The following is a 23,649-nucleotide window of genomic DNA, read 5'->3' as shown; positions in this document are numbered from 1 at the left end:
AGTTAAAATATCTCACAATGCTCACGGGCACCTTGTATAGTCAACCAAATTCAACTTAAACATAAAGATTGTATGGTTGCTAAATAAATGGCAAGTTTTTGACAGGCGCATACGAAAGCCTAAGAGGTTTTGTTCACATATTTCTGAACACCTTGGCCGTTCGGTTATAGATGGCGACTGTACTCGTCTATTTCGAGCCCAAGTATATATGTACGTATTCAGCGTCAGCATGAGTTTATCCATTGGACCAAAATAAACTTGATGTGTTTTATAATGAGTTTTTCGGAACTTATCATTTGACATTTACCAGTCGCTTTTCGGTGAAGGAAAACATCGTGAGGAAACCGGACTAATTCCAACAAGGCCTAGTTTACCCTCGAGTTGAAAAGTCAGATGGCAGTTGCTTTCGTAAAAACTAGTGCCTACGCCAAATCTTGGGATTAGTTGTCAAGCGGACCCCAGGCTACCATGGGCCGTGGCAAAATACCGGGACAACGCGAGGAAGAAGTATAATAGATATTAACCCTTTTCCAGGCCGCACCAATCTACAAGGTTTTCCGAAAAAAATCAAATATATTCGAATAAATTCAGCTTTGATGATTCATTTGAAGACAAGTCACATTTTACGAAAGTGCAATCTAAAGGTCTTAGCACATTGTTACAACTCAACAGCCACTCGACTCAAAATTAAATATTGAAATTAAAGCCTTATCTTGTATGTCCTATAGTACAATTTTAAAATTTAGGACTTTCGGGTGGTCTACGCGTCGTCCACTCGTCGTCCACTAAGGTGAACCAAAAGTGAGTTGAGTTGGTGTGGAATTGGTATAGTGTGCGAAGACCTTTATTTGAACCTTAAATCGGATAGCTAAGATTGAAATTCTATTGGCGCGTATGTGGTCGATAAATCGTACTATGCCTGGAAATGCCCATTACTATAGAGGACGGGAAACGAAGGGTTGCAGGCCAAGTAGATATAGACGGCCGAGCGTTGCGAGGTCGCATAGGGAGACGCGGCCGGCAACCCCGTTTCCCGCCGAGATTTGTATAGTGCTTTTCTCAAACTCGCAATGAAATAATTAAAAAAAAAATAGGATGATGATGATGATTGTTTCATGTCTTAATGTGATAGGTTATTCCGTGCGTGGGGTATTGAAGGGGAACAAAAATGTAATTATATTGGCGCTACCACGCACGCCGTTACGCTTTTTTTCTTTTTTCTTTCTTTTTCTTTTTTTTTCTTTTTTGCGTTTTTTGTTGATACCGAAAGGGAAACGAAAAATTGATTATTTTTACGCTACGACGCACGGTTTAGGAGATACAGCCCTATAAAGATTTCTGAATGACTGAAAAAAATAAAACTTTTTGGGGCTGTATCTCCTAAACCGTGCGTCAAAGCGCAAAAAATATGAAATTTTTGTTTCCCTTTGAATCCCCGAAGTAATATTTAACAAACACAAAAAAGAAAAAAAAACACAAAAAAAAGCATACTGGCAGAATTTTGCTTATAGGTTTTTTACGGTTGAATGCCAAGACGTGCCATAATTTGACGTTTAAAAACAAAAGAAGGTTGCCTTACAGGCCTAGGTGTGTAAGGCTGTATGAAATTCCTTTACATATCATCATTCATCGCACCTGATATGTAGTATTTCCGGACCTAATTTGAAGTAAGTCATGTCAACATTTCATTACAGGTTTCAGAAAAATGATTTCCGTACGTGTCCGCCATTCAAAGTGCCACTATAGGCTTGAATTAATTAAGTTCCCTCACGGTCCCCTGTTTGATATTCCGGGCTATGTAAACACGAATGTGTGCACTATCGTGCAATCAAAATGCTTTTATAAACACAATCTAACACTAAAGTGTTTTCGTTTGATCCTTTGTACGCCATGCGTATTATATATAAGTATATATCGCATCGGAAACCTTATTGGAATGAATGTATAGTGCATTGTTTACCAACGGATGAAAGGGGATGATCATTACAGTCTAGTTGGGCGCTCGAACTCAGTGAGTAAAGTATATATCGTCGCCGTAGAGCGAAAAGTCACCAAATCACAAAATGGCCAAAATTGACTTATATATGTCATCAAAATCGCATTTTTTTTCTCCAAATTTCAGTCTTATTGCGGTAGCAATAGCGATCATAGTTTCAATTTTACAAAGTTAAAGAAGTAACTAAAAACTCACTTCGGATTCAATATTTTAGTCGAAAAATACCTAATTCCGTTATACATTTTTCAACTTCTTGTAACTTATTTATGAGCGTACCTAAGTCATTTTAGTTATATTATAATGAATAAACACATATAAAACCACAATTTTATCTTAAGATAATTTCAGTAAAAAAAAAATTAATTATTATTTTTTTAAACCCTCATAACTCGAAATGACCAATGAACGATTTGGTGACTTTTCGCTCTACGGCGACGATATGCACCTATTTAACGTTCTATATTATTTCTTGAATACTTTAAATTAATAATTCAGGTAAAAGTATCGCTATTTATGGATTGAGGATTTAAATATCAGCATGGAAATTGTACAAGAAATTCATTTAAAACAAAATTATAACTGCTTATCATAAAATAAAATATTATTATAGAAAAACAAAAAACCCGACTGCACTAAAAAGATGAAAACAAGGCCCACAAGAATATTGTTGCTGATGGTAAGTATCGCAGGCGGGGACCAACTTGACCGCCACCAACGAAAATACCTACCTAACAAGGAAGGGTACCCAACTGTCCGGTTCCGATTTGATTCATTTTGATATATGTTATAGAGTAGTCTGAAATAACGGACACGTATTTTTTTTAGCTGCCCAAACTCAACCTGTTAGGAGAAAATGGCCTTCAAAGTACTAAAAAGTTACTAAATCTTCTAACTCCTATAGAAAGTGATGCTCAAGCAACTTGCTAGTTAATGGCTGGTTTGAGTATATGTTTGAAAGCAGCAAAAAATAATGAGCACGTGTTTTGTTATATCTGCTTACAACTCAAGTTTTCCTAAAAAAATACCTGTCTTTATGTGTAACTTTAGAGATAAGATATTATAAAACTTCGAATGTCGATTTTTTTAGGAAAAAATGAGTTTTAGCCGGTCTCATAGATTCGGATCTTGATGCGTCTGCTTACAAGCTTGGACACTAACACCTTGTGAAGGGCTGCACTGCATCGCAATGTATTCTGGATCCTAATCTTTATGCCCTATGAAGCATGGACACTAACACTCAAGGAAGAAAACATGCTGCTAGTTGCCGAGAGGAAAATCCTCCGTAAAATACTGGGCCCCAAACGAGGACCGGATGGAAGTTGGACAGTCCTTAAGAACCGTTAGATTGAAGACCAAGTGGCTGAACCTAATATCATGGGAGAAAGTAAAGCCCACAGACTCCGTTGGTTGGGCCGCCTTGAGAGAATAGACGAAGATCGGAACGTGAAAAGAGCGTACCTGGGTCGCCTAGCAGGAGGACGTCCTATCGGACGCCCTAGGTATCGCTGGAGCGACATGGTGGAGGCGGATCTGCGCGAGCTTCGAGTTGACAATTGGCGAGAGGTCGCACAGGACCGAGAAAAGTGGCCCTGTCTTGTGTCGGAGGCCAAGTCTCATTTTGGGTCGCTGAGCCAACGGAGTAAGTAAGTAGTAACCCTCTGTTGGTCCCCACCTGCGATACTTACCATCAACAACAAAAATTGCCGAACTTTGTTCTTGAACACGGACAAACTATGAGCAAAAATATCTATATCGTTAAGAGATTCATTATACAAATTACAAGTGCGCCTAAAGAAAGAGTTTTTAGCATACTGTGTGCCACAGGAGGAAATAGTGTAGGTTTAGGTGAGTGGGACCGAGAAATTTTGAAGGAAACGCTATCTAACAAAAGGTTAGAATCTTATGTGATTTCTAATCATTTTAAATAAAAATAAAACATCTAGATATGCAGGAGAAAAGTTGTTGGAGAAAAGAAGATTTTCTCCAACGGAGGGAGACTATGTCTAGCTGCTGACGAAAAATAATCAGTTATAGCGGCCGGTTCTATAATCAAGGGACTTCTTCTTCTTCACTGGCTCAGTGACCCAAACAGGATCTTGGCCTCTGACACAAGAGAGCGCCACTCTGCCCTATCCTGCGCCACTTCACGCCAGTTGGGTATTCCGAGGGCGAACAGGTCTTTTAGGACTTCGTCACTCCAGCGGTATCTGGGACGCCCAGACGGACGTTTTCCACCCGGGTGCCCCACATACGCTCTTCTCACGGCACGATCCTCTCCCATCCTCTCTAGGTGACCGAGCCAGCGGAGTGTGGCTTTGATCTCGCCAATTATATTGGGCATCGCAACCAGCTCCTCTAGCTCCCTATTCTTCCTATGCCTCCAAGTTCCATCTTCATCTCTGATAGGTCCCAGAATCTTCCGCCAGATTTTCCTTACAAAAAATTTGCTGAATCCTTTCAAGTCGAAAGTTTTTAATTTGCCTTTTAGCAACGCCAGTGACTGGCTCTGCCTCCAGAGGTAGAGCGTTCCAGAGCTGGAATGGGCTTACCGCCACATAAAACTGCCTCAATACTTTTAAACACCCCCTTCAGCATTAATGAGAGATGGACTCAAGAATGGAATGAGAACTTGCCTACCAACCTAGGGACAAACATCAACCCTACAGAAAAACCAACAGGTTTCTCACTACCCAGACGAAGTTGGTGCCAGTTAAATCGATTACGAACCGGTTGGGGTGGATGTCGAGAGTTCCTACACAGATGTGGCTGGAGAGAGTCGCCAGCATGCGATTGTGGAGCTGACCATATTATGCGCGAATGCCCACTCACCAAATACCAGGGCAACCCAGCAGTGGACTTGTTCACCTTAGACAACAATGTCACCCAATGGATCCAGCAATTGGGCGTAATAAATATATCTACCTATATTTCATATGAATGAACGATTGTATTTTTGCCATACGAATAAATAAATAAATGGGCTTACCTAGTAGCACTTTGTTACGCAGACGTCGCACTATGCTTCGGGTCTCAGAGGGCGCTCGCGCCGAGCGGAGCGTGGACCAGCGTGCGTCCTTCGGTAGCCCTTTTTTTAGCTGCCGAGCTGCAAATACAACATTAACTTCATAGTATAGTCGTTAGATTTGTAGCTGGCATTCAACGGCTTATCCATTGTCTATCTTATACCTTTAAACGAGCAATTCTTGTATATATATATTTCTGTGATCTCGGAAACGGCTCTAACGATTTCGCTGAAATTTGGTATATGGGGGTTTTGGGGGTATAACTAAACTCCTAACTCCTTCCTTGCCGTATCCGGCAATGGCGACCCCATCAACAATTCTTATCCGGATTATGAAATGCCCTTATGTGGCTCGCAAAACCAAACTTTGTTTTGAAGATGCGGTCACACGATGCGCAATGGAGTTGTCCAGTCGAGTTGCGGGTGTATGTGTAGGAGGGCTTAGGTTGCATCTTGCGGATATGACGCTTAGCATCTAGGTCTTCCAGACGCTGCTGGTTTGGGGGTATACAATGGATCTAGATTAGTCTTATGTTTGGGAAAACGCGTGTTATCGAGTTTTCATGCGTTTTTCTTTGGACGCAGAATATGGTCGCTAATTTCGTGTTGCCGGCCACCGTCCGTCTGGTCCAGCGGGTTAAGACGCGGACTGCTAAACGAGTGTTACGGGTTCGAATCTCGCCCGGTGGCTAACTTTTTTTTTTATATGTTCAAGTTTACATATAATTTTTATTGTTTTAGACAAGTTTAATTTAGTAAATAAATGTAGTTAAGATTATCACCTATACACCACCATATAGAGTTATAACCGAGCAAAGCTCGGTCGCCCAGGTACTTTTAACTAAAACGGCGCATGCCACTACCTGCAAAAAGGGTCGTATAATTCTAATTGACACCTGAGGGCGGGCTAGTCTAACGCTCAAAAAACCAGTGTTTTTTTTTATACTATGTCGGTGGCAAACAAGCATACGGCCCGCCTGATGGTAAGCAGTATCTGTAGCCTATGTACGCCTGCAACTCCAGAGGAGTTACATGCGCGTTGCCGACCCTAACCCCCTCCCCCCCTCGTTGAGCTCAGGCAACCTTACTCACCGGCAGGAACACAACACTATGAGTAGGGTCTAGTGTTATTTGGCTGCGGTTTTCTGTAAGGTGGAGGTACTTCCCCAGTTGGGCTCTGCTCTAGAATGACATCCGCTGTGCTGTGCCCTACCACACAGAGCGAGATGACATTCACAATGCCCATACCTCTCTTGTGGACGCAGTTTAAGGACGTACCCGGGTCCGGGTACCGGTGTCCGGGTGTAGGTGTGCTCTCCGATAACGCGCCTTTGTTTCGCATATCGAGGACACAATTTAGACTGGTTCGGTAGCGTTCGACTCGCCGGCACTCGACCGTATAGGGACCACACAAGAACTCGCAAATTATTCTTCCATTTGTTCATTTTGAATCTTATTTCAATTACCATAGGAGTTGTAATTAAATAACCGGCTAAAGTGATTGACAATGGATAAGCCGTTGAGGGCCAGCTACAAATCTAACGACTATACATAATGTGCTACTTTCCCGCTAGCGGGCGGGAATGACCACTTTTCGTGCATATGTCGAAACTTTATAGCCATATGTACTGTAAAACGTACAATACACGTGCGAATAGGTAATTTGAAACTCGTGTCGACTGAAGTGTTTTCATTTATCGCCATTCCTTGCGAATTTCCTAATTTAGATATAACAAGGGCTCATCCATTGATTACGTTACACGAATTTCTAGATTTTTTACCCCTCCTAGTCACACTTGCTCACATTTGACAAACCCCTCCCTTGTGAGACATCACATTTTTGGCAATTTTATTTTCAATTAATCAAATTTTCGGTTTGGTTAAAGTGACGTCACAAAGTTTGTGACTCCCCCTCCCCCTTGTCACAACATACATACAATTTGATTAATTTACCAGCCATAATTTTCAATCGTGGCTGAATGCCAAATAGGTCTGTGCCTTCGATGCCTAACCTGTCAAGAAATCCCAAAATGGCGGACGAATGTTTGATACGTCACCGCATTTAAGAATTATTCCGCTTAAAATTTAGTTTGTTCTTCACAAGTGTGATGAAAAACATATTAACTCCGTGGGTAAGAATATTGCAAACTCGGGTCTTTAATTCCCACCACCCTTGTATTCAAAATATCACTTACCCCCTTCGTTGCACAATGTACTATTTATTTTTCTAATGTATTCATTGTTGACATTTGATTTATAATTATAATTGATAGTGGTGCTTTTTTTTTATAATAGTGGTGTTTTATTTAAGTTTTTTTTGTAATGATTTCTATTGATTTTTTAATTACATATAAATCTTTACAATGCTTGTGAATCAATGCTTGATTTATTATAATTGTAATTTTTTATTGATTTAATTTTACAATTTACATTTAGTTAAACGTAATACGATAGTGTGTAAGTATTTTGGACGTGTTATAATTACTTTTATCAATAAATATATGAATATGACGCTGTGCACTTTTTGTGATGGGGAAAAAATGTTAAACTGGCGACAGGTCACGTGACCGACAGATTCGTCAGATTGAAAATTCGTAAGACGGACACGTGACCTGATCGAAAAGGTACAAGTTTTTATCGATACATAGATAAACCATTTATTCGCTTGCCACAATACTGTTGGCAATCGAGTGCAGCGCTGGACCTTGCGGAGGAGCGCGAAACACCAACAAATGTCAACATACCACAATCGATGGCTCGAAGGCGCCATCTATCGGACTACGAAGGAAACTGCTTCAAGACTGGTTAGGAACAGAGGAAGGGGTAGAACCAGTAGTTATTAAATAGGCCGACGACGGCATCAGAGCTCTCTTTTTTCTAGAATTTCATGGGCAAAGCATAGGCAAGATAGGACATACGTGTTTATGTCGGTTATTAAAATAAACTGTGATTTGTTCATCTGAAGGTGAAATAAAATTAGAAACCTCACAGGTGTTTATTTTTAAAGTAATCCTCCTCCCGTAGTCTGGTAGATTTAATCAGAAGTGGGATAATCAACGCTCACCATGGGAAAACGGAAACGCGCCAAACAAGTGCGTGTGCGTTCAACTTCTACTTCAAGTAGCAGCAGCGGTCGGACGAGAACTCCGTCACCTCCACCGAAACAAAAAAGAAAGGAAAAGAAGAAAACAAAGGTATCACGTAAGGCTGATACCTCGACTGTAAGTACAGAAAAAGCTTCTACTGTGGTGAATAATATAATACCGGAATTTGACCCTTTACGAGATGACATAGGTGCTTGGCTTAATATTATTCAATCTTACGCTAAAACCTTTTCATGGTCAGATGGTGTAGTTAAATTTCAAGCGCTTAACAAACTAAAAGGGTCCGCTAAGACCTGGTACGATTCTTTATTGCGTACGGAACAAGAGTGGCCCTCGTGGCGTTGGGCGGACTGGTGTCGCAGGTTAGCTTCTAGCTTTCAAATAAGGCGTGATATGTTTCAACTTTTGAAAGAAGTAGTAGACAAGAAACCGACTGATAACCAATCATTGTATGAGTTTTATTTCGAGCAGAAAAGTAAAATCGATCGCTTGTCACTAAATTTCTCGGAAATGGATATTATTTCAATAATTGTTGGCAATATAGGAGATTCTGGAATAGGCGCGTCAATCGAAGCAAGCAATTTCACAACGTGTGATAGCTTGGCAAGTTTCCTTCACGGACGTACTTACAAATCCAGAATATCAAAACAATTTAGTTCAAATATACGCGATGGACATGGCAAAATAGGTGGACAATTCACTAACACTCAGCCCAGCACTTCAGCAAAGGTACCTACAGGTGGTGGCTCAAGTCAGACCGTCCCGTCCAATAACAATCAAGTTAATAATCAAAGTCAACGAAAACCAATTGAATGTTACGTATGTGGCGGTAATCATAAGAAAACAAATTGCGAGAAGTTAAATCGAAAATGTGAATTTTGTGGCAAGAGGGGGCATGACGAAGCCGCATGCTTTCATAAAAAAAAATCAACTAAAACCGAAAAACAAGAAGAGACCAAATTCATTTCTACCCTAAATTCACGCGATAAATTTGTAAAAAAAATTAACTTTAATGACATCTACTATTGTGATGCATTTATAGATATGGGGAGTAGTTGTTCATTAATATCACAATCACTGATGGACAAATACTCCCTTAGAGGTATTCCTTTGCCTTCCCCCGTCTTGCTACAAGGTTATAAAAAGGGTATTTCAGAATACGTTCAACAGAAAGTGGTACTTGACTTTGAAATGGATTCGGTGTGTTTAAAGAATGTTGATTTCTACATAATGAATGATTTAGCCGACTGTGAGATGTTGATTGGGCGAAACGTGACTGAACGATCTGACTTGGTATACTCGCGGGTGGGGGACCGCCTCCTGTTTGATTATGCGAAAACATTTACCGAGTTTTGTAATAATATCGCAGATTTTGAATTGGATGCGGACTCACATCAAAGCGAATTAACAGCACTTTTTAGGACTTATAGAGATTGTGTAGCTTCTAACACTAAAGAATTAGGAAAGGTGGTTAATCATGAAATGATTATTGAGGTTACTAACCCGCAACCTATTCAATGCAGACCCTTTAGAGCATCTCATACTGACAGAAAGATTATCAGAGAAATGGTTAATGAGCTCTTAGAAAATAAGATAATCTGCGAAAGTAACTCGCCATATGCGAGCCCCGCATTATTGGTTAATAAGAAGAACGGGGAAAAAAGGCTGTGCATTGATTATAGGTTGCTTAATAAAGTCACGGTAAAAAAACAATACCCAATGCCGCGTATAGAAGATCTTGTTGATAGGCTTCAGGGTCATAAATGTTTCACCAGCTTAGACTTAAAGAGCGGATATTACCAAATTCCCATGCACCCGGATTCGATAGATAAAGTAGCTTTTATTACGGAAGATGGGCACTATTCCTTCCTTCGGGTCCCGTTCGGGCTAGTCAATGCTCCGTCAGTATTTCAAGAAATGATGAATAAAGTCCTAGGTAATCTCAGATTTGAAAATGTGATACTGTACTTAGACGATGTATATTTGGTTACAGAAACGGTTGAAGAAAATTTAACATTGCTTGAACGGGTATTAAATATTTTTCGCGAAAATGGTCTAACTCTAAACCTAAAAAAATGTCACTTTTTCAAATCTGAAATTGAGTTTTTAGGATATAAAATTAAACCTAATTGTGTCATGCCAAATAAATCCAAAATGGAAGCTGTAGGGAATTTCCCAGTCCCAAAAACCGTACACCAACTTCGACAATTTTTGGGCCTCATAAGCTACTTTAGAAAATTCATAAAAAACTGCGCTATGATTTCTGCCCCATTGACGAGATTGTTAAAGAAGGATGCGGTTTGGGTATGGGACACAGTTCATGAACAAGCATTCCAGACTTTAAAACATAAACTGACCTCTGATAGTGTGTTATCAATTTATGATCCAAATAAAGAAAACGTATTGTACACGGACGCTAGTAGAGAGGGTCTTGCTGGCATTTTAATGCAAATTACTGATGAGGGCGAAAAACCTGTGCATTACTATAGCCGGCAAACAACAACTGAGGAAAAGAAATATCACTCATTTGAGTTAGAGCTATTAGCTATTGTTTGCTCTCTTCAAAAATTTCGGTTGTACCTTTTAGGATCCCCTTTCAAGATTGTCACCGACTGTAACGCGGTTCGATACGCTTTGACTAAAAAGGAGATTATTCCCCGGATAGCACGGTGGGTTTTATCGACGCAGGAATTTGCGTTCGATATTACACATAGAGAAGGAACGCGAATGCAACATGTAGACGCATTAAGTCGTAACCCCGTGCCGTCCGGAGAAAAATCTGAAACTGAAATTGTTTTATCAATAACCGAAGCGGATTGGTTATTAACGGTTCAATTACAAGACCCCGAATTAAAGCGTATTAGGACGATAATTGAATCAGGAGACGCCGATAACAATAAAGAGGTTTTTACTAACTATGAGGTTTTAGGAGGCAAAGTTTACAGAAGAACGTCCCAAGGCCGTCGATGGGTGGTTCCAAAAAACTGCATATGGCAGATCATTAGATGTAACCACGACGACCTGGGTCATTTTTCTGTGGACAAAACCATTGAACGAATAAGCTCGCAGTATTGGTTCCCTAGGATGAGACATGTTTTAAAAAAATACATTAAAAATTGCATTAACTGTATATACTACAAAAAGAAAGGGGGCGCTAAAGAAGGTGAACTGTACCCGTTACCAAAATATGCAAGACCATACCACACACTTCATCTCGATCATTTAGGTCCTTTTGTTAAAACTAAAAATAAAAATCAATATTTATTAGTAGCTGTGGATGCGTTCACAAAGTTTGTGTTTATCTTTGCGGTAAGATCAACAAAAACGTCATGTGTTATTAAGGAACTCGAAAACCTGTCTAAAACGTTTGGTAATCCAAAACGTATAATAACCGATGCCGGTAGTAGTTTTACCTCAAACGAGTTTACTCAATATTGCACTAATAAGAAGATACATTTACATACGGTGGCGACTGGCATGCCTCGTTCGAATGGCCAAGTTGAACGATTTAATAAAACTATCCTTGACGCATTAAAAACACTAGGCGCCAACACATCCGATGACAGATGGGATCAGTATGTAAAAATATTACAACAAGGTTTAAATAGTACCATACACAAAACTATACAAGCAGTCCCTAGCGAAGTCTTCTTCGGATATAGGATACGTACCGATAGCGATACCTTAGCGCCAGGATACGATGATAGCTTGATAGATGTAACAAGGTTGCGTGAGAGTGTAGATAGTAATATTAAGTCCAATGCACTGTATCAGAAAGAGAGGTTTGACCGATCTCGAACTAAAGCACCTGCATACAGTGTGGGAGATCTGATAATGGTTACCATTCAAAGTCAGAGTAATGATGGCAAAAGCAAAAAGTTGTTACCTGTATATAAGGGCCCGTTTCAAGTCAGCAAAGTTATGGGAAACGATAGGTATGAGGTGACGGAGGTAATTGGTAGCGAAAGGAGTAATAAAAAGTATACTGGAGTAACTGCAGCTGAAAATATGAAACGGTGGATTAATATTGATGATTGGAATATAAATTAATATCAATCAATGTATAAACACCGTGTTGGCAAGGTAAGATGATAAGTAAACAACCTTACTTTGTTTTTATTTCCTTTATGTGCAATAATAAATACTAAATAAAACTTATTCCTATTTTCAATATCAGTACTATTATATTTGTTTTATAAATAATTTAAAATTATATTTTTATTAATATAGTTAAAATAGAGTTAATACATGAGTCTCTTACAGAATGGCTTAAAAAAAAGTTCAGAGTTAAGATAAATACTTCAATAATTTATGGATCTTATATTATGACACGTGCTGTACTATATCAAAACTTATCTGAAGTTACAGTGGAGGTTGTGATGGGCAAAAATCGGGGTGAATACACGTAAAATCTTAAATGTTGCATGGCAAGCATTTAAGTAGGTATCAACCGATGTGAAACCAAGGCGAACGTGTTTAAGTGAGAAAACCTCTTTGAACATAGGCGGCCTATAAAGGTAACTTACACTGTGCCTATCACTTAAGTTTGTGAGAACAGCAATGTCACGTAGAAAAACGGATATAAGTATGTATAGGTAATTTAACACGCCCTTAACTTATACGTATGTTTCAGCATGTATCTTAACTCGTGGGGCGCCTGGGGCAGGCGCCATGGAGGACGGCCGTGTTGGCAATCGAGTGCAGCGCTGGACCTTGCGGAGGAGCGCGAAACACCAACAAATGTCAACATACCACAATCGATGGCTCGAAGGCGCCATCTATCGGACTACGAAGGAAACTGCTTCAAGACTGGTTAGGAACAGAGGAAGGGGTAGAACCAGTAGTTATTAAATAGGCCGACGACGGCATCAGAGCTCTCTTTTTTCTAGAATTTCATGGGCAAAGCATAGGCAAGATAGGACATACGTGTTTATGTCGGTTATTAAAATAAACTGTGATTTGTTCATCTGAAGGTGAAATAAAATTAGAAACCTCACAGGTGTTTATTTTTAAAGTAATCCTCCTCCCGTAGTCTGGTAGATTTAACATGTCAGAATATTATAATAATGATTTGAATTTTAATTTAATTTAATTTATTGGATGTATGAATTGTGTTGATTATTAATATTTTATATTGTTATATTTTATATTATTTAATTTGATAATTTTGACATGTCAGAATATTATAATAATAATTTAATTTAATTTATTGGATATTTGAATTGTTTTGATTATTTTTATACTGTTTTATTTTACTGTAATTGAATTTGATTATTATTATTTATTATTTTAATTGTACTTAAATTGACATAGACCTAATTATATTGTATTACCTTTTGACTTGTAAAATTGTAATTTTATCAATAAAGGAATATGAATATGAATAAAGAGACCGAGGTCATATTTTCAGGGAATACAGATGGCGGGAGCGTATTCCATTCTTTATCCGTCCGTACCAATTCTCTTTACAGAAGATTATTTTTACAGAACTTTATCTTTGACGACCGGTCAGGGCTAGTGGGTGACTCTGCCTTTGAAGCTGATGGTCCTGGGTTCGAATCCCGGTAAGGGCATATATTTGTGTGATGAGCACAGTTATTTAAGTATTTGTATTTTATATATTTATGTATGTATATCGTTGTCTGAGTACCCACAACACAAGCCTTCTTGAGCTTACCGTGGGACTTAGTCAATTTGTGTAAGAATGTCCCTATAATACTGAAAACCAGCACTGAACGCGTCTAGAATATTCTGAGCTTGCTGACCCACAGCCAATATGTCTTGCTAATTTTGATTACCAATTAGATTAGACAATAAGTTAGTACTTAACCTAGAATAAGTTAAGTACATACCTAACCTAGACTTTATGTTTTGTTTCTATTGCTTTTCTTTGTATCATCATGTTTTGGCAAAAAGTGATTTGATTTGATTTGATAATATTTATTACAGAAGGGACCTGTTTTGGAAATTTGTTTGATCCATATTAATATGAAACACATCATCAGTAGTAATTAAAGCAAGTCGAACCGCCTAACTTTACGCACGCGTGCCACCGAACGCAATCACACATTTTTCCTAATAAACATTACGCGGCTGGCTTACGGCTGTTTTATCCGACGCGGACTAAATGGCCCATTGCGGTGCGAGCGGATTTCAGCTGTATTAGCTTAATAGCACTTCTCTAATTCACATTTTATTTACATTTCGCGGTTAATTTTTATTTTCTACTCGTCGACTGTAATACTTGAATTATTATTATTATATAAAACTGGACTAATCCCAATAAGGCTTTACCCTCTTGGTAGGAAGGTCAGATGGCAGTCGCTTCCGTAAAAACTAGTGCCTACGCCAACTCTAGTGATTAGTTGCCAAGCGGACCCCAGGCTCCCATGAGCCGTGGCTAAAATGCCGGGACAACGCGAGGAAGATGATGACGATCTTGCCAACGATGTAAATGTGTCAAAGATATTTCATTGAAATTAAAGGTTTGCAAAAATACGTATCCTAAATTCGGGCAAATTTAGGATACGTATACGAAATCGTTTGGTTATTTAATATTTAGGCATGAGTTTTATTACAATTTTCATAATTTAAAAAACGAGGCGAAGTTGGGGACAACTGGCGAAGTTAGGTTATTCTAGAATAAGAATATTAATATTGTTTGAAAGTAGAAAATAACTATTTTTGACTTTAAAACAATTTTAAGCCAGGTCCATTGTGAATTTAATGGATATATTCTTGGTAAAATTATTATTTTACTTGGTGAAGTTTTTGCAAACCCGATTTTCAAAGAATTGCAACATTTATAGGTTTTAGTATTTAGTTTCGGGTTATATAATTTTTATTTTCTCATAAGAAATTTACATTTCACTTAACGAGAACTTAGAGTAAATACATAGTTGATTTCACCAGTAAGCATAATTACATATCTATTTAAATGCTAAATCTAATTACATAAAAAATGCTCATAATTTATACAGCAGGTATCGATGACTCTAAAAAAACGGATAGAAGGATAATTTAACGCATTCCATGCTTGCAGCGTACGCTTCACAACACATGCTGTGTGCAGAACAGGGTTTCACGTGAGCAGTTTAACAGGAACTTGCTACCGGTTAATTTTAGTGATACATGGACGCTATGGAGCGTATTCAAAAAGGTAAATTTGGAATACGATGCCAATTTGATTTCGATTACCTACGCCATACTTTTTTCAATAACTGACAGAACGGAAGAGGATAGAATAATTACTAAGAGTCAAGGTTATAATTAAAACAATATTTGTTTATTTCAAAAATTGTTATTTCGTTAGCTATTTTAGTTAATTTGTTTTTTGAATACACCAGCTCCTAAAGGCTCTTTTTAGACTTCAAAACTTGATGATAAAATTTCATTTTATCCACAAAAGTGGTTGTGTCATAAATTTGACTTTAAAATGATGATTTTGAATGATAAATGTTTAATAACCTTCATAAAGATTTGTGATGTTCTACAGTTAGTATTTTCCACACTTTGGTGTGTTGAAAATTTTGTATTACTCGGTAGCAAAATTTATTTAACCCTCGTGCCTTGAAACCCTTGCACCGCTAAATATCCACTTTTCGAATCACTTGGTACGCAATGGTTCAGTTTTGGAATTTTTCGTTTTCTAGGTAATCATTAATAGCACGGGGATTTGAACAAATAATTGCCTCCTTGTAAAACAAATTACTTTATTATTCATGTCCAGTATTATGTGTAAATCTCGTAATGCAATCCCTCAGCAGTGAGATCAATAATCAACATACCCACACTGTGGCGACATCGATCAGCGGCGGTCTGCCTGCAAATTTGGCAGCTGGTGTCCAAACGGGATTATGTCACTACACGCGCGCGGGTAATCTAATTCATGTGCCGGATGCACTACAATATGCTCATATTGCATCGTTAACTTATTTCACTTTCCTAATAAATTTCCTGATAAAGAAAAATTTTAAATAAAGAACACCGATTTGCAAATGCAATTGCAAATGAGCAATTTTACGGTAAATTGCTTTAAATTTTACTTTAAGAACATCAAAAAGAAAAACAGAATGTTTTATTCATACTTCAGATAATTAAAAATAGATTATAATTAGAAAATAAAATAAAGAGTACCAATGAGTATTTCGGAACTTATGTACGAAATATCACTTGATATTTACCAGTCGGTTTTCGGTGAAGGAAAACATCGTGAGGAAACCGGACTAATCCCAACAAGGCCTAGTTTACCTAATACCGTAAAATTGCTTTTAATTTTACTTTAAAAACATCAATAAGAAAAATATAATGTTTTATTCATACTTTAGATAATAAATAATAGATTATAATTGGAAAATAAAATAAATAGTACCAATGAGTATTTCGGAACTTATGTACGAAATATCATGTGATATTTTTGCCAGTCGCTTTTCGGTGAAGGCAAACATCGTGGTAAACCGGACTAATCCCAACAAGGCCTAGTTTACCTTAGGAAGGCCTAGTTAGATTTGGAAGGTCAGATAGCATTCGCTTTCGTAAAAAACTAGTGCCTACGCCAAATCTTGGGATTAGTTGTCAAGCGGACCCAGGCTCCCATGAGCCGTGGCAAAATGCCAGGATAACGCGAGGAAGAAGAAGAAGATACTTACCCGATAAAATCCGATTAGGTATGTACCTAATAAGAACGTAATTTTTTGGTTCGCATTCCATTAATTAACCGGCTTTTGTAGCTTTGGAACGATATTAACAGGTATTTCAATACCGGTTCCGAGCCCTAGCTTGGCTTGTTTGATCCAGAGTCCCGTGGTGTACTTCAACTGGGTGGCAAAAAAATACGACGACAATTTTTATATAAAGCGTTTAAAAGGTTAACATAACTGCTTAATAATAATTTAAGTAAAAACGAATAGCTATCAGCTGTACTTAATATACTTCTTATACTACAATGAACAGAGACAAAAAGAAAACTTATAAATAAACATAACTTAGAACGCATGAGACTAAAAAATACACAGAAGCAAGGGGCAGTTAGCAGACGGCAGGTCAGGCTCCTCATTACTGCTCTGTCTAATGATGCGCTTGTTAGCCTTGCACTCAGAGGCGATGTTCCAACTGCTTTGCAAACGCGGCGACTTGCCAAATGAGGTATCTGTACATATACTTGCCGCAAAACTATGTGGCGAGTCAGGTCGTAAATCATCGGAATCATGATATCTCGGAATCCTCATGGTACGGGCCTCGCAACAGTAGTGCGTAGTGTAACGTATAAAAGGTACGGTACCTGACTTTGGTTGCCTGAATCGCAACTAGCAAGTCGTAATTTTGGACGCAATTGAAATTATCGGTCTTATTTCTATTTGTTTTTTGGGCCTATGTGTAATGATGGCGAGTTGTCATAATGTGCCATCTTGTAAGTAGTTTAAGAGATGGTAAGGTAGAAAAATACATTTGGGTCACCGCCCACGGTCGAAAATCCCCATTGTATGTTAGGTTTGGAAACTTATTAACAACCACACGAGAGCAGTGGTTTTATCACTCTTGCCGACTGAATGGACGAAAAAGAAACTCCACAAAGTTTCTGACTCCCACAGCTAAACAGTAGAATGAACTATCGTCTGCGGTATTTCGAGACCAATACCTTCAAAGAAAAGTGCGTGCTCCCATCTTAATAACTGGACAGGTGTTGCAGGCTCGTTTGCCTCCTATTTCATAGGACGTTGCTGGCAGGTAATGAACCACGTCTCAAGTCTGCGTTTAAGAAAAGACCGGCTCTCTAATTCAAAGTATGGCACAGGCATTTGTATCTAGAGGTTACTATTATACTGGTATGCATGAGTCATTAATAATTATGCAATGGGAACCCACGGCCTGAAAGCTTAGTGCGTCACCGAGTAGACTGCTTTGCGCGACTGCAAACAAAATGAGATATTTATAAATAGGGGTTTGTTTCTGCCAACTCGTGAATAAACTTAAATATTACTAAGCGATCCATATTTTTTGCATGCAGAATGACTTGGGTTTTTTCACTGACAGAATACGAGTTCCTTTACTGTGGACTACAGCTTCTCCATGCAAACGGCTAGAAAGTAACTAATAGACTACTTGTCAGTCTATCTATTGCAATAACAGCCGAGTGTTTATCACTTTGCACTTAATCATGTCTTTTAGCACTACGTCCTTCCATCTTGTTTTCGGTGTTCCTTTGCCTCATTTACCGGGGATGGAAAGTCGTAGAGCTAAATTTCCAACGTTGTCTTGTGATGTCCTCCTTACTTGTCCATGCCATCGCAGCCTACCTAACCAGTACTACATAGAAAACAGCCAACTTTGCAATTGCTTTTCTGTAGATGTAAACATTAACAAGATTTTATATATAAGGTGCTAACAAATTAGTCACGGATATTTTTACAGCTGATAGTACTCGGTTCTCGGAGTACATTTAAGTATGAAACAGCATTGGTTATGTTATGTTTTTTTGGAGAAAACTAGGAAACAAATTTGCTACGTTAAAACACCCTGTTAATAAGATAATTAAATGAGACCTCTTTAGACATTCTAGAACCTCTTTAAACTATCATTCAAGTGGCCTCTTAAAGTTGATAAATAAAATACTTGGATGTCAGTGTCATGCAATTTGCTGTCTGATTGTGTCGGTTGCAAAGAAATTTAATTAATTTACCATTATGCCTTACCGCTACACACTTAACGAGTACTTAAACATGGTAACATGTTATCGCGACTCAAACTACAGTGCGGCGGGAGCTTCAAGACTTTATGCACAAAGATACAATACGATTGTGAATCCTCAGACTATCTACCGGGCACATCAAAGATTTCATGCCGGAAACCTCATGCCAATAGGTGAAGCCGGTAGGCCTAGGTACCCAGTTCGTCTAGAAGTAGCAATTTTGGATTTTTTTGACCGCCATCCCATGAGCAGTACCCGGGACGCAGCGAATGTATTTAATGTCAGTGACGTCTACGTATGGAAAATTCTAAAACGTGAGGGAAGGCATCCTTACCATTTCACACGTGTTCAAGAACTGCAACTACAGGATTATGAACCACGTGTATTTTTCAGTCAGTGGCTTATTAGAAACGCAAGACGTAACATACTGTGGACCGACGAATGTACATTTGCGAGGGTAGGATTATTTAATATTCACAATGCACACTTTTGGTCGGAACAGAATCCCCATTTAGCACGTCCTGACCACTTTCAGACTCGCTTCAGCGTTAACGTGTGGGCAGGATTACTTGGCGATTATTTGTTGGGCCCTGTTTTTCTCAACCGCCTCAATGGTAGGACGTATCTTCAATTCCTACAAGAAACCCTACCAGAATTGCTAGACGAAGTACCAGTCGATCTCCGTAGGAGAATGTACTTTCAACATGATGGTGCCCCAGCCCATTACGATCGTAACGTAAGAAGGTATTTAACGGAGCGATTCCAATTACGATGGATTGGCCGGGGTGGGGTTCAAGCAGGTGCAGTGAACTGGCCAGCCCGCTCACCAGATTTAACACCGCTTGATTTCCACGTATGGGGACGAGCCAAAGACTTGGTTTATGGAAACGACGGGCACACAATCAGAACATCAGAAGAATTACAAACACGGATTACCGACGCCTTTGAGGTTATGAAAAGGGAAAGAGAGATCTTAATGCGTGTTAATGAAAATATCCGAAAGCGAGCACTATTGTGCATTGAAAACCATGGTCACCATTTTCAACAATTTTTATAAACAGTTTATGTTAATAAAAGTTTTCTTATGTCCGTGCTTGCTTTTTAAATTACTTAGACTAGTTAATTAGGTAGGTTAGCATTCGTTAAATATCTAACCTAATTATTATTCAATGGGAAAGTTTTTATGGGTAGATGGATGTTTGTTACATCAGGATGAAATTAGGCACAGAGATAGGTTATTAGTATGGAATAGCATACTACTTTTTTCACACTACTTGTTCGCATGGGACAGTTTTTTTTTCCACGCGGGCAGAGCCGTGAGCAGACGCTAGTATTTAATAACCTACAGTTTTCCCGCCGAATCATAATGACATTGAAGGAAAACAACTTTTGACGTGACATGACAGACAATGTTAAACATCTTGACAGGTACATAATAGGGTGATTATTTTACAAAATAATTATAATATCTTTTTTTGTTCGGTAAATGAAAACAAAAAAATGATATACAAAGGTTCCATAATTACAGTTAAAAGTTAATTGTTTTAATGTAATGTATTATCTCTTAAAATATCCGTGACTAATTCGTTAGCACCTTGTATATATATAAGGTAGGTATTTAGGCTGAGGTCTTCTTCGGTCCTTACCCGCCTAGAATAGTCTTTATCGATCGTCAAAAACATTATCCTACGGAGACGAAGTCGTGGGCAGAACCTAGAGTAGAATGACCAATAATATCAATAACATATTGTTAAATCAAAATCGGCCCTAGGAGGAAATTCTCCCAAACCGCAGCATGCACCGTGGGCGGCCAATGATTGCAAACCCAAGGTGCGAGCATAAATGCCCTGGGCAATATATTTATACTGAATTCCAATTCCATTGATCTGCAACTCATCGGGATTTTACTAAGGAGATTACTCGATTATGGGAAAAAAACATTTTAGTAGGATAATAGTCTTAACTGTAATAGTTACGACTATTATACTACTAAAATGAATTTTATTCTATGGTAGTAAGCACTTTTTTGTACAATCATAAGAAACGTAGGTACAAAGGCGAACTTATCCCTCTAAGAGATCTCTTCAAACTAATCTTAGAGTGACTATTACTGCTATTGTAAATATATTTGTCTTTATGGCGCTGGTAACATGCTATATATTAATTCGACTAACAAACAGGATGAGATTCTATTCGAAGAAGAATAATGTACCTAGTTGCGGTACATTTTTTATTTTTTTATTTACGGGTCAGTTCTAAAAGTACAGTAATATACGATTCCCGCCGACCGGCTAGAGTTGCACCGCGCCGGAGTCATTTCACAATGTCTCCAAACTTTATGTATGAATCCGTCCGGAGCCGTCCGCGAGTATAAATATAAAACCTCCATAGGCAGAACTGTTGCAAAAGTGTCCAGCTGTCAGCTATAAATAATAGTTCGAAATCTCTTCAGAGTAGCGCTAGAGTAGCTAAGAACCTAGGCGTTATTGACGGAGTGAAGTGCGCTGCCTATGATTCGATTTTTTTTCAAGTATTTGTGATTATAGCGCCACCTATTTATGATTTTTTGTCAGACATTTCTGGTACATGGAGATTATATTCCTTAACTCTATCTTCCATAATGTGAAATACGCTCCGACGCCATCTGGTCGGCTGGAATCATACATAAGAAGTCTAAATGTCACGGTGGGATAGGGATCCGCAAAATTTCTAGTGTTTCTACCCTGGCGTTTTTATCTTCCGTTCATAGCTCAGCAATTCTCGTAGGCAAAATCCTAAGGGCCTGCCCTCCAAACTATGAGATTGCTGGCTTAACGGAGTCTAAAAACGCCTGGTCCATTGCCTGCCCGGGTAAGGATTTTCCCGAAAATCCAAATTCACAAAAGACCTGGGACGACATTCAATGTAAAATAATTGACGACGCTCTTTTAAGCCGCAGCACAGGTTCAGCACGCGCCAGACTGCTAGCAGCAGGTTCCAGGGAGTCCGGCGCCTGGCTGCACGCCTTCCCGTCGGTACATACCGGAACCTTCCTGGAACCGCACACTCTGCGCGTTGCTGCCTGTCTGCGTCTCAGCGTCCGGGTTTGCGCTCCACATAGGTGCCCCTGCGGCACTGACGTCGACGTCCTCGGACACCACGGACTCTCCTGCCAAAGGAGCGCCGGCCGCTTCTCTAGACACGCCGCGCTCAACGACAATGTGCCAGCTCTACTCGAGCCCCCCGGCATTATAAGAGATGATGGTAAGAGACCGGATGGAATGACACTAATTCCGTGGAAGTTGGGACGGGTGCTGGTGTGGGATGCCACCTGTGTAGACACCCTAGCCCCGTCTCATCTCCACGGCACTTCTGCTAAGGCTGGCGCGGCGGCAGAGGCGGCCGAAAAATTAAAAAAGACTAAATATAGGGGTCTCGGCACCGAATATAATTTCGTACCATTTGGCGTCGAGACCCTTGGTCCGTGGGGTCCGAGCGCCTTTAACCTTTTTAAGGAAGTTTCTAAAAGGATTAGAGAGGTCACTGGTGACCGCAGAGCTGGCAGCTTCCTCGCTCAAAGAATTAGTCTTGCGATACAGCGAGGAAATGCTGCTAGCATCTACGGCACCATGCCGCAGGGGGATAGTTTTATTTTATTTTAAGTCTAGTTTTATTTATTTTTAGATCTAGGTTTTTAAGTTTTGTAGTTTAGTTTTTAGTATATTTACCAAATAAATTATTCATGAATGAAACTAGCATATTTCCAATTTTAAACAAGTTCTGAGAAATAACATATAATATAGCAGTTATTCAAAATACGATGCCAAACGAAAAATTATCTAGGTACTTGTTAAATATGGTGATCAAATTGAATAAAAGCAGTTTTAAAGCTCACTGAGTAAAACGATAAACAAAATTGATGCCCATACTCCGTGAAAGTGTCCCGTTAAAATAATTACGACAGTTAATAACATTTCATTGCAATTTCATTCTGGTTTCAATGCGGAACAGTGGAAATTAATGTTTTGTCCTGTTTCAATCAAATTCTGTACAATAAGTACCTATTAATAAAACCTCATTGTTAATGTTTCAGACCAAAATACGTACCCTCAATTCGCCTTTGAATGAATGAATGAATGAAAGTTTATTCACAAGAACATATGGTACAGTACAGTAGATGTTATACATTTTGACGTTGTGGACCCTAATATGTTCTGCCATATGGCATCTGAAATGCACCTAGAATCTATTATGTTCTGGCATGTGAAAGTGGTTTTCCCATGACATGACAAAGCCATGTATGGGGATATTAATTACGTGCATGCAATGTCTTAAGTACTTAGTAAGTATATTCTGCTAATATTATAACTTATAACATATTATTATTACATTAATTTTAAAATTACAATTGTTGAATGTCAAAGGTATGGATATAAAATATTATGGGTTATTATCAAAATTTATAACTAAAATATTCGTCAAACTTGTAGAAGCATGCGTTAGATAATATGGCTTTGAACTTATTCTTAAACTCTGCATCTGGAATTATCTTAATAGATGCGGGAATATTATTAAAAATTACTAACCAATCAAATCTAAACCTTATATTCAAACCATAGGGTCGATTGCTAGTTTTATTTTTGTCTTTTATGAGTATCCTGTAATCATTAGTTTCTCAATGCAACTGTGTTATTGTTAAACATTGTCATAATAAGTGCTTGTTTATTGCGTAATTTGTATCGTTTTTTAAGTTAGCTATTTATAAGTTGTCTTTAAGTGAAATTTCTGCAATTTCTTAGACTATAAAGATTCTTTAAACCGAAATTCTTATACACATTTAGCAGGCAATTTTCTTTTTTAG

Source organism: Cydia pomonella, unplaced genomic scaffold (genome assembly GCF_033807575.1).
Source record: "Cydia pomonella isolate Wapato2018A unplaced genomic scaffold, ilCydPomo1 PGA_scaffold_95, whole genome shotgun sequence".
NCBI lineage: Eukaryota > Metazoa > Arthropoda > Insecta > Lepidoptera > Tortricidae > Cydia > Cydia pomonella.
Note: the sequence above shows the minus strand (reverse complement) of the source record.